The sequence below is a fragment of the Amia ocellicauda genome, unplaced genomic scaffold (assembly GCF_036373705.1).
Source record: "Amia ocellicauda isolate fAmiCal2 unplaced genomic scaffold, fAmiCal2.hap1 HAP1_SCAFFOLD_46, whole genome shotgun sequence".
NCBI classification, from domain to species: Eukaryota; Metazoa; Chordata; class Actinopteri; order Amiiformes; family Amiidae; genus Amia; species Amia ocellicauda.
The window spans coordinates 367,531-378,664 of NW_027102982.1; the positions used below are offsets into that span (position 1 = coordinate 367,531).

General features: G+C 40.5%; 1 non-coding gene across 1 annotated transcript; it reads right to left on the bottom strand.

Annotated features, from left to right (window-relative positions):
* Positions 1-1,340: 1,340 nt before the first annotated feature.
* Positions 1,341-1,457, bottom strand: LOC136736109 (U5 spliceosomal RNA). The gene has a single exon (XR_010811548.1). It is a non-coding gene; the product is annotated as a U5 spliceosomal RNA (small nuclear RNA).
* Between the last annotated feature and the right edge of the window lie 9,677 nt (positions 1,458-11,134).

Consider the following 11,134-nt stretch of genomic DNA (forward strand, 5'->3'; position numbering starts at 1 on the left):
ATTAATAACTTAAACATTCATTTCAAATATACTGTGATTGTATATATCAAATAGCATGTAAAGACTTTAATGTTTTTTTTTTTAAATAAACATTGTTACCAGTCATAATGATCTGCGCTTCATGGACAGGCCATCCACCTTTTGGAGGTTTGTTCGTGTCTCTCCACTCTGCTCTGAAGTTTCGAGTCGTCTCTTCGTCATCATCAGCAATGCTGAATAAATCAAAATTGCGAAAGCAAGCAGTGGGAATCACGCTGTAAGAGTCTTTGTCGACCCCGCTTTCCCACTTCACCAACGCGTGCATCACCGCCATACTACCTTCACCTTCTCGTCCGTTTTTTCTGCGCCTTTTTCCCCCGACAAGTCACGGCACAAAAAACAGTCCCGCTCTGCATTCTGGTACTTGGCGTTCTTAATAACACCAACAGGGTGTAATCGCATAGACCACTCGAGTATAAAGTACTACATATCCCATCAGTTACAGTTTTTTTTCATCTTCTGAAACTGCAATTTAGCACTTTCAACTGTTTCTTAGTGATTCCTAGAATTACTAACCGGTATTGTAGTCAATGTGTTTATAACCTTTTTTGTTTAACGATTTGTGTGTTATCCTATGGGATCCCATGGTCTTTGATTTGGTCACGGAAGTGATTTGTCTTTGATTTGTTGATCTAGAGTTGAATTTTAATTAGTTTTTCCCTTTTGTATAATTAGTGTAGTGCTACATTTAGTCTTTGTTTTTAAATAAATTTGACAATTTATATCTTTGGAATTGGTGTCTGCGTCCAATTATTACAGAAATTGAGTTCTACAAGACTCCAGGATTCGTGATAAGGTGATACTATGAATTCACTTCTTTAATTGAAATTTAAAAGTGTACCTTACGCTACATATATATATATATATATATATATATATATATATATATATATATATATATGTATGTATGTATGTATGTCCAATTGCTTTGACAATACAAATGAATAGAATTGAGAGGGAGAGAGAGAGAGACAGACAGACAGACTGACAAACAGAAAAACAGACAGACATAGACACACACACACACACACACACACACAGAGCCAGCCAGCCAGCCAGCTCAGCGATGACATCACGAGCCTCTCTCAGCTGACTGCTATGACATCACAGAGCACGTACATTCCGTTGCTTGCCGTCTGTCAACCACTCAGTCACTGCCAGCCAGACTGGCTGGCTGGCTGGATGGGGGGGCTGCTTGCTGCTGCTGCGTACCTTAGCAAGCTTATTTGCTTGACCGGCCTTCCTACTCCTCTGCCCACATGCCCACCTATGCCCGATCTGCTGTTCACCTGGATCACAGCTCCCCCCCAACAAGGCAGATCCTCCCAAAAATGGTACAAACTCACCCACGATCCCCTCCACGGAAAGCTTTAGCAAAAGGCAAAAGCGTTATACGTAATGAAGAGGAACCCGAGTCCAAGACGCATCCGACCAGCCATACATATTTGTGTGTATTAAAGATCACATTTTCTTACATTTAGTTTTTCTGTACTTTATTACATCTTATTGTGATTTATAAATGTATTGTTTCTTTTCCATATGTATGTATGTATGTATGTGTGTGTGTGTGCCTGTCTCTGTGTGAAAGTGAGTGTGTGTGTGTGTGTGTATGTCTGTCTGTCTGTGAAAGTGTGTGTGTGTGGGTGTGAGTGTCTGTCTGTCTGTCTGTCATGTAACTCGCACATCTGTGAGGGCACCATTTTTGCAGAAGAGATGTACACATTTTGGAGCAACATATGCTGCCATCCAGACATCATCTTTTCCAGTGACGTCCCTGCATTTGCAAAAAGATCACATTTTATTACATTTTGTTTATCTGTACTTTATTACATCTTATTGTGATTTATACTTGTAATGTTTCTTTTCCATATATATGTATGTACAGTGGGGGAAAAAAGTATTTGATCCCCTGCTGTTTTTGTACGTTTGCCTTGAGATCATTAACAAGATCCTCCCATGTAGTTCTGGGCTGATTCCTCACCGTTCTCATGATCATTGAAACTCCACGAGGTGAGATCTTGCATGGAGCCCCAGACTGAGGGAGACTGACAGTTATTTTGTGTTTCTTCCATTTGCGAATAATCGCACCAACTGTTGTCACCTTCTCACCAAGCTGCTTGGTGATGGTCTTGTAGCCCATTCCAGCCTTGTGTAGGTCTACAATCTTGTCCCTGACATCCTTGGACAGCTCTTTGGTCTTGGCCATGGTGGAGAGTTTGGAATCTGATTGATTGATTGCTTCTGTGGACAGGTGTCTTTTATACAGGTAACGAGCTGAGATTAGGAGCACTCCCTTTAAGAGAGTGCACCTAATCTCAGCTCGTTACCTGTATGAAAGACACCTGGGAGCCAGAAATCTTGCTGATTGATAGGGGATCAAATACTTATTTCCCTCATTAACATGCAAATCAATTTATAACTTTTTTGAAATGCGTTTTTCTGGATTTTTTGGCTGTTATTCTGTCTCTCACTGTTAAAATACACCTACCATTAAAATTATAGACTGATCATTTCTTTGTGAGTGGGCAAACGCACAAAATCAGCAGGGGATCAAATACTTTTTTCCCTCACTGTATGTATGTATGTATGTATGTATGTATGTATGTATGTAAGTGTGTGTGTGTCTGTCTCTGTGAAAGTGTGTGTGTGTGTGTGTGTGTCTGTGAAAGTGTGTGTGTGTGTGCATGTGTCTGTCTGTGAAAGTGTGTGTGTGTGTGTGGGTGTGACAGTGTGTATGAGTGTCTGTCTGTCATGTAACTCGCACATCTGTGAGGGCACCATTTTTGCAGAAAGAGATGTACACATTTTGGAGCAACATATGCTGCCATCCAGACATCATCTTTTCCAGGGACGTCCCTGCATTTTTCAGCAGGATAACGCCAAACCACATTCTGCCCAGATTTCAAGCGCATGGTTGCGTAGGCAGAGAGTGCGGGTGCTAGCATGGCCTGCCTGCAGTCCTGACCTGTCTCCGAATTGAGAATGTGTGGCGCACTATGAAGTGCAAATTAAGACAACGAAGGCCCTGTGCAGTTGCGCAGCTGAGGAAATGCATAATGGATGAATGGGGGAAAATCCCGCTTGCTAAACTTAACCAAGTGGTGTCTTCAGTGCCCAAGTGCTTAATAAGTGTTATTAAAAGAAAAGGTGATGTTACATAGTGGTAAACAGTCGACTGTCCCAACTTTCTTGGTTTCTTTTCACTGCTAATGAGATGCTGTAAAGTGAGTTTTCAGGAGCTCTAATCGTATTGATGAATTCATGCAGCATTTGTAATTGAATTTCAAAAAGAAATCCTTGCTGTCTGGCCTGTGTGTATGAGATGTACTCTGTCAATCTTTGGCTAACAACTGAAACATTGGTAGAACAGAAATGGCAACATAAAAAAGAAAAGTACATTTTAAAAGAGCACATTAAATAGGATGAATATACAGTTTTTTACAATCACTTTGTCACTAATTTCAGAACCTTGATGTCATTTTTCAAAACTCTAGACACAAAACTCAAAACGGTCATCACTTGTAACACTGCACAATACAATGTTTTGAACATTGGACAGCCTTTCATATCTTTAAAGAAACCTTGCACTTGCAGACTTGTTGGTTCAAATAACTAATTTATCATGAAATACCATAGTAACATAGTAACACAGAAGATACCGATAGTTTCACTGTGTAGTTGTTCGTACAATCATTAAATATTGTAGTACAAAATATGTGATACATGTTTCATTATGGTACTACACATAAATACATCACTGTAAAAGGACTAGTAGAGAGAATACTACAGACACAGTGGAATCATTGAACAAAATCTGAAATGTATTGATGCAATACAATCAAATCACACCATAGGTTTCTTTGAATCCATGCAACAATAATTAGCTACAAAAAAGAACAAAACTACAGTAAAATGTCAACTGCAGTGTTCCTCACCTGGCTTAGTGTAAAAAGCAAAACAAAGGATTGATTACTGTACTTCTAAATTTCCATCAGCCCTGTGTTCTGGTTCAGGTTCTCACAACCATTTTTCACAAGAGGCATCTTGAAACTGAACATACCTGAACATACTCAGTCATCAGCTGCTTCACTCTGTCTGCATTTCTTTCAAAAGGCACACTATACTCTGTGCTACACATTGGTATGCAGTATACAGTCATTTGACAATTGAGAGTAGCCTAATGTTTAGTGCATGCTGAAGACTTGCCGCTTCTCAGTACGGAAATTTCTGATGATTGAGGCCACAGTTGATCCTGAGTTGATTCTGAGGTTTGATTGAATCATTGTAGCTGCCTCAGTCATGGTCATGCCATGATTTACAACATGCTCTACAACTATTTCTCGGATTTCACTGGACACTATTTGCTGTTGCTGCCGCTGTCTGGTCCGTGGCCTTGTCCTCTACCACGTTCCCCCAACACCTCTCAAACGAGGCCCATGGCTGCCTCTCTGGTGAGGCCTAAGCCCTCCTCTATGACGAGGCCCACGACCACCTCTCAGAAGGGGTGCATGTCCCCTTCCATTCCTTTGACCACCACGTCTTCCTCCTCCCACTGCTTGACCTCTATTGTGACCTGGATGACTTGCCGGCTCCATGTTATCACTGTGTTGCTGGGGTGGATAGCACTCATTTCACTCGATACTCGTACCACAATGTGAAATCAATCATCAATAACCAGTTGGCAGTATTGGAAAAGCAATTACAAGGGCCTGCATACATACAGTAATGTCAAATCTGATGTGGAAGAACAATCATCTTCAACCAGGTTGGAGCGTTAGTTGCAATGCCTTTAATACACGCAGCGTGGAGAGGAACAGTGACTCAAGTAGATCCCAAAGTCGCTCTGCCTTCATTTTAACAGTCAGAGCTTTTATACACAAAAATCAAAGAGCTGGTTATAATCAGAAAGTCATTACTATGTTATCTTAAAAGTTAGCTAAGCAGAATTTATATCATTATAGGACAGAGTTCATAGATCAACACATGGATTAGGGAGCAGGCACTTCAATCATACTGTTTGACATTGTCTCCAAGATTCTCATCGTAAATAACAAACAGAAATCAAACTACCTTCTGGCCTGACCTTCTAGCTTGACCTTATCTTTCTTAAGTATACAAGAGAGAAAAACAGGTATTAGAGAAAGAATTTCTAACTTTCCTTCCACACTGAAAACATGGTGTGGAAAAGTGCTACATGATGATGAATGATGATGAAATATTACATCCATAGATAATGTAGTCCAACTGGTTCATGCTCCTCGGTTATTGGTGTCAATGGATCTCATTATCCTGAAACTTTCATGATCGAAACATGGAATATTGTTTGTCAGTTTCCATAAAATTATGCATTAAGAGTAATGCAACAGTCACTTATCATTTTGAGCAGCTGTATCAATTGATAGTTAGATCTTTGTAATGAAATGAATAGACAGTGATCTCAGATGTAATGTGTGAATTGCATTTTGAAATGGTAATACTTTGATGTAAGTTGTGTCATTTTAGTTCAATGAACAAATGATCTGAGGTTGATGTGTATTGTATCCAAGCAATTGTAAAAAAGTGTTAGAGTTTTGAAAAATGTGCATTTTGATCATCGGGTGTGAGTTTAGTGTCTAGAGTTTTGAAAAATGACATCAAGGTTCTGAAATGAGTGCCAAAGTGATTGTAAAAAAGTGTAATATCAGGGGACAGTGGCTATTAGTGATCTGGCCTTCCGTGGCCTCTGTATTAATGTAACAGGTCACATTGTATGTGTACACTGATACTTGATAGTATAATATAGTACAAGTAAAAAACATACATAGGTATCATAGAAGTATTTTGCAGAAATGATTATGGATAGTTATCAAAATGGAGAGGAAATGCTAAATCCAGTCTCCCCAGGCTGAGCTTCTATTGCTGCACCTGCTAAGTGGCTGCTGGCCCCACTATATGGATAGAGCCACACCAAGTACAAGAGTCTCCCCATTGCTATTTATATCTCCCTATCCAGTCTTCTATAGGTGTCAGGGTGGGGTGCCTATTCCCCTGCATGCTTTGAAACCTATAGCACCTGGGACGCACACTTGGGATCCGGTTCCTCTGCCCCTCACATACACATGAGGAATCCCAGGTGCTCAATACGTCATACTGTCTCTTTCATCTCATGTGTAAACTATGGACAAATACATGACTAAACGTGTTAAGTTGCTTTTCCCAGAATGCTTTGCGCCACGATATGCAAATAACGGGGACTATGATTGGCTCCCTGACATTACCCACACTGCGACTGATGCTACCCATTTCACTACCCAACAAAGACCCATAATATGCGTGTGTCTGTCTGTCTGTCTGTCTGTCTGTGTGTGAAAGTGTGTGTGTGTCTGTCTGTCTGTCTGTCATGTAACTTGCACATCTGTGAGGGCACCACTAATGCCGAAAGAGATGTACACATATTGTTTATTTTCCATATATATGTATGTATGTATGTATGCATGTCCAATTGCTTTGACAATACAAATGAATTTAATTGAGAGGGAGAGAGAGAGAGAGAGAGACAGACAGACAGACAGACAGAGAGACACACACACACACACACACAGAGAGCCAGCCAGCCAGCCAGCCAGCTCAGCGATGACATGACGAGCCTCTCTCAGCTTACTGCTATGACAGCACAGAGCACGTACATTCCGTTTAACAAATCGTTAAACAAAAAAGGTTATAAACACATTGACTACAATACCGGTTAGTAAGACGAAGGTGAGTCTCTCGTTAGTATTATTAGTCAGACATTAAATAACTACGCAGGTTAGTATTTATGTCAGGTAACTTCTCGTTATATATATATCAGTCTCATTTACGTTTAGGTGCCGAGAAAGATCCTATTTGTTACCACAATTTCCCTTAACTGATTATTATTCAATGATTAAGGATAGGCAGGGCCACCAATAATCTAATGTCTATTAACTTGTGTCAATTTCAGACTAAACAGTTAAACAGGAATGAGAAGATATTTCTCGGCGTTGACAGATTTTATTTCTAAAATTATCAACAAAACAGTTTAATGCAACACACATTTATATTTAAGAAAACTAAATGATATTACACATTCTAGAGTTATGAATCACAGATTAACATTTCTAATTGATTTCTCAAATGTCATGAATCACAAACTCCAAACTGTTAAACTTATGTGAACTTCGTCGCAGAGAGGCCTCTCTGGCTTCGGGCTCAGATAACAGCACACGGCACGAGGTCCGTGTGGTTTGGAACAAAGGCAGTCCGGTTCGGCTTTGTCCAAGAACTTCCACTCAGTCGATGCACCTGGAAGTTGGGGTTTCGCGAATGTAGAGTCTTTTCCAAACAGATTTTCCACTGGTTTGAAGGCTCCAAGGTTGTGCACAAAATCTTCTTTGTAAGCAGGGTTCCACCGTAGTTACTTGAAGACAAAGTCTTTGAGGAAAGCAGGGCCCTGTTTGTTCCAAGGGTCAAGTTTCTTAAGACTCAAATAGCTATTTAAATGACTGACACTTTCGTATTCAGTCGACTTAGTCAATTGTCCAGCTGTAAAACTCCACTGATCAGGTGGGTCTGTAAAGTTATTTATTTAATAAAGTCCTTTAAAAGAATTCTTCGTACGGCTCAATCTCCTTCTCCCAGTTTAACTCTTCTGTTGCCGGCAAAGACTTGGTTGGTTTCTGATTCCGGTTCTGGCAACAGAGCTACAGGTTGAGCTGTGGCAGCGAGTTTCTGGTTCAGGTGAGAGAAAGAGAGAGAGAAAGACTGTTCCTTAAAGTCTGTCAGATCAGTAGGTGATTGGTCCCTGAGTTCTTGAGATAGGATTTCGGTTTCAGCCCCCAGTGTCCTATTGGAGGGGGGCTTGATTTATGACTGATGTCAATCCATGCCATCTTTTGGAAATGCCGGTTGGCCCGGGTTCGTAGCTCTATGTCGGGATTTCGGCTCTCGTCCACTTCAAAGAGTTTTTATCACCTACAGGCCCCTTTCTCCAGACATCTCATAGCAGAATAACAAACTATTTGGCCTCTTCTCGGTGCCATCCTCCCCAAAACTGTCACTTTTAAGCAAACCAGTTCCAAGCTGATGAGCTAAGGAAATCTGATAACTTTGGGGGGGGGAGAGGTCTTCTTTAGATCCGTGCTTCAGCTCAGAGCCCAAATACTCTTATCCAAATACACCCAACATAACGCTACATATGTATGTATGTATGTATATATGTGTAGAAGGAAAATTAGAAATTATTTTCTTACACCTGTTTTTCTCTCTTGTATACTTAAGAAAGATACGGTCAAACTAGAAGGTCAGCGCAGAAGATAGTTTGATTTCTGTTTGTTATTTACGATGAGAACCTTGGAGACAATGTCAAACGGTATGACCTACGAGCCTGTTCCCTAAAACCATGTGTTGACCTATGAACTCTGTTCTATAATGATATATGTTCTGCTTAGTTAGCCTTTAAGATAACATAGTAATGACTTTCTAGCATGTATGGATGTATGTATGTATGTATATATATATATATATATATATATATATATATATATATATGTATGTATGTATGTATGTATGTATGTCCAATTGCTTTGACAATACAAATGAATTGAATTGAGAGGAAGAGAGAGAGAGAGAGAGAGAGAGAGAGAGAGAGAGAGAGAGACAGACAGACAGACAGACAGCTCGGCGATGACATCACGAGCCTCTCTCAGCTGACTGCTATGACATCACAGAGCACGTACATTCCGTTGCTTGCCGTCTGTCAACCACTCAGTCACTGCTAGCCAGACTGGCTGGCTGGCTGGATGGGGGGGCTGCTTGCTGCTGCTGCGTACCTTAGCAAGCTTATTTGCTTGACCGGCCTTCCTACTCCTCTGCCCACATGCCCACCTATGCCCGATCTGCTGTTCACCTGGATCACAGCTCCGCCCCAACAAGGCAGATCTTCCCAAAAATGGTACAAACTGATCCACGTTCCCCTCCACGGAAAGCTTTAGCCCAAAATAAGGGACCCATTCTGTAACAACATAATGGATGCCCACCCAACCTGTGACAAAACTTAGAAAAAAGAAAAACGGTCAGTCCTCCTGGGGGAGGGACACACAGCCACCCTGGCTGCCCAATATGTCAGCGCCTACCACAGCCTGAGGGACACAGTGACACACGAGCACCGGCTGTAAATATAATGTAAATACTCATTTGTAATGCATGTCATTGTATTTCAAAAAAGGAATCTGGAAATAGTAAACCAATTTTCTTTATTTGTATGTATTTAAGATCACATTTTATTACATTTTCTTTTTCTGTACTTGATAACATCTTATTGTGATTCAAAATTCTATTATTTATTTTCCGTATGTATGTATGTATGTATGTATGTATGTGTGGAAGGAAAGTTAGAAATTCTTTTCTCACACCTGTTAATCTCTCTTGTATACTTAAGAAAGATAAGGTCAAGCTGGAAGGTCAGGCCAGAAGGTAGTTTGATTTCTGTTTGTTATTTACGATGAGAACCTTGGAGACTGTCACGGTCTCCCCTGCTTCTACCTTAGTTCACCACCAGAGGTCTCCCTCTCCCAAATACTAGTTTAGTGCTTCTCTTGTCCTTTGTCCAGTCAAACCAGTCTTTCCACATTCTTCCCTACCAGGTGCACCTGTTCTGTCCTCCTCTCCTATCATTGGTCAATCCTTCATTCACCTCGTTCAATCCCTCTCTCCTTCACAGTACACAGTACCCCTCTGTTTCCTAGATTCATCGCGAAGTCTTGCATTCTCTCCTGAATCAATTCTAAGCCTTGTTTCTTGATTGCCTTCCCGTGTATTTTTGACCTCTTGCTTCCTTCTCTCGTTTACCCCTTTCGGATCTCTCTACTAGCCTGTTCGCTTGATCGTTTGACCTGGACTGTCCCTGTTTATGCTCTCTCGTTTTGCCCTTATTGGATTATCTGCTTCAACTCTAAAGCCTGCACTTGGATCCTTTCCTTTTCCTAAAAAAACCTGTGATTCTTATATGTTCAAACCGAATATTGTAAGGGACATATATGCTGCAAAAAACACATATATAAATTGCATAATATTAATGTATTTTTAATCATATATGTCCTACATACAACTAAAGGCATATAGTTTTTGATGAAGTAAAAACATAGGAAAATAGTGCAAATTTAATATGAATGTCCAGCATATGAAGACATGTATAAAACACAGTGCAGTTTAGCAGTATAAGGCTGTACTTAACTCATGCTCTTGCCTTGTCCTAAGTGGAGCCCTATGCCTATAATCAAACATGGTCATATACTGTATAATCAACCTTAGATCAACTGCTCTTTCAAATCCTGTAGGAAAATGAACAGTCCGCATAAAGGTCAGTGATATTTTGACAGCAGATCCTCGAACCAGTTTCTGCACTGTACAATTTCCAAATTTGCCAACTGCATATAAGTGATATTGGTCATCACTGACACAGAGAAAGTGTGAAACCGTGAAAATACTGCCATCTTTCAATATCACAACCGAGTTGTTCCTTTTCTTTGTCTTTGTGTATGTTTGGCTTTGAATGACCTCTCCGTTGATAACTATTCTGTTGTAGTACCTGCCAATAGAGGTCCCAGGTACATCTAGCAATGCATGCAATGCATTCATATTATTTTCAGACACTGGCCTAATCTTTGGCACTCCAAGTGCAAGTCATATCTAGTATAATTCTTTACATGACGTTTACCAGAGGTCATTTCTGTGTAGAATGATTTAATTTCAGGTGAAACATCATTGGATGAGCAGGCCTTAGCTATGCGTGGCAATGCCCGAGACCATGCTACTCTTTTGCAAAGCTGCTGAGGCACTGCATTACTGCTTTTGACTTGCTTGAGCAAGTAGCCATTATAGCTCTCAAACATGAAAGCAGACTGGGCCCAGAGAGGACCCAAATTCTCAACACTCTTAGTCAAATGCAGAAGTGAATGCATATTGTAGGTCACCTGATCTTCGCCATACAAAGACTGAACTGATTTAACATAAAGCTCAAGAGCCTCATGAGCATGGTCAATATCCTCTTGGCTAATGTCTGAACCTAGCAAAATGCTCACACCCTCCACAAGTAGAG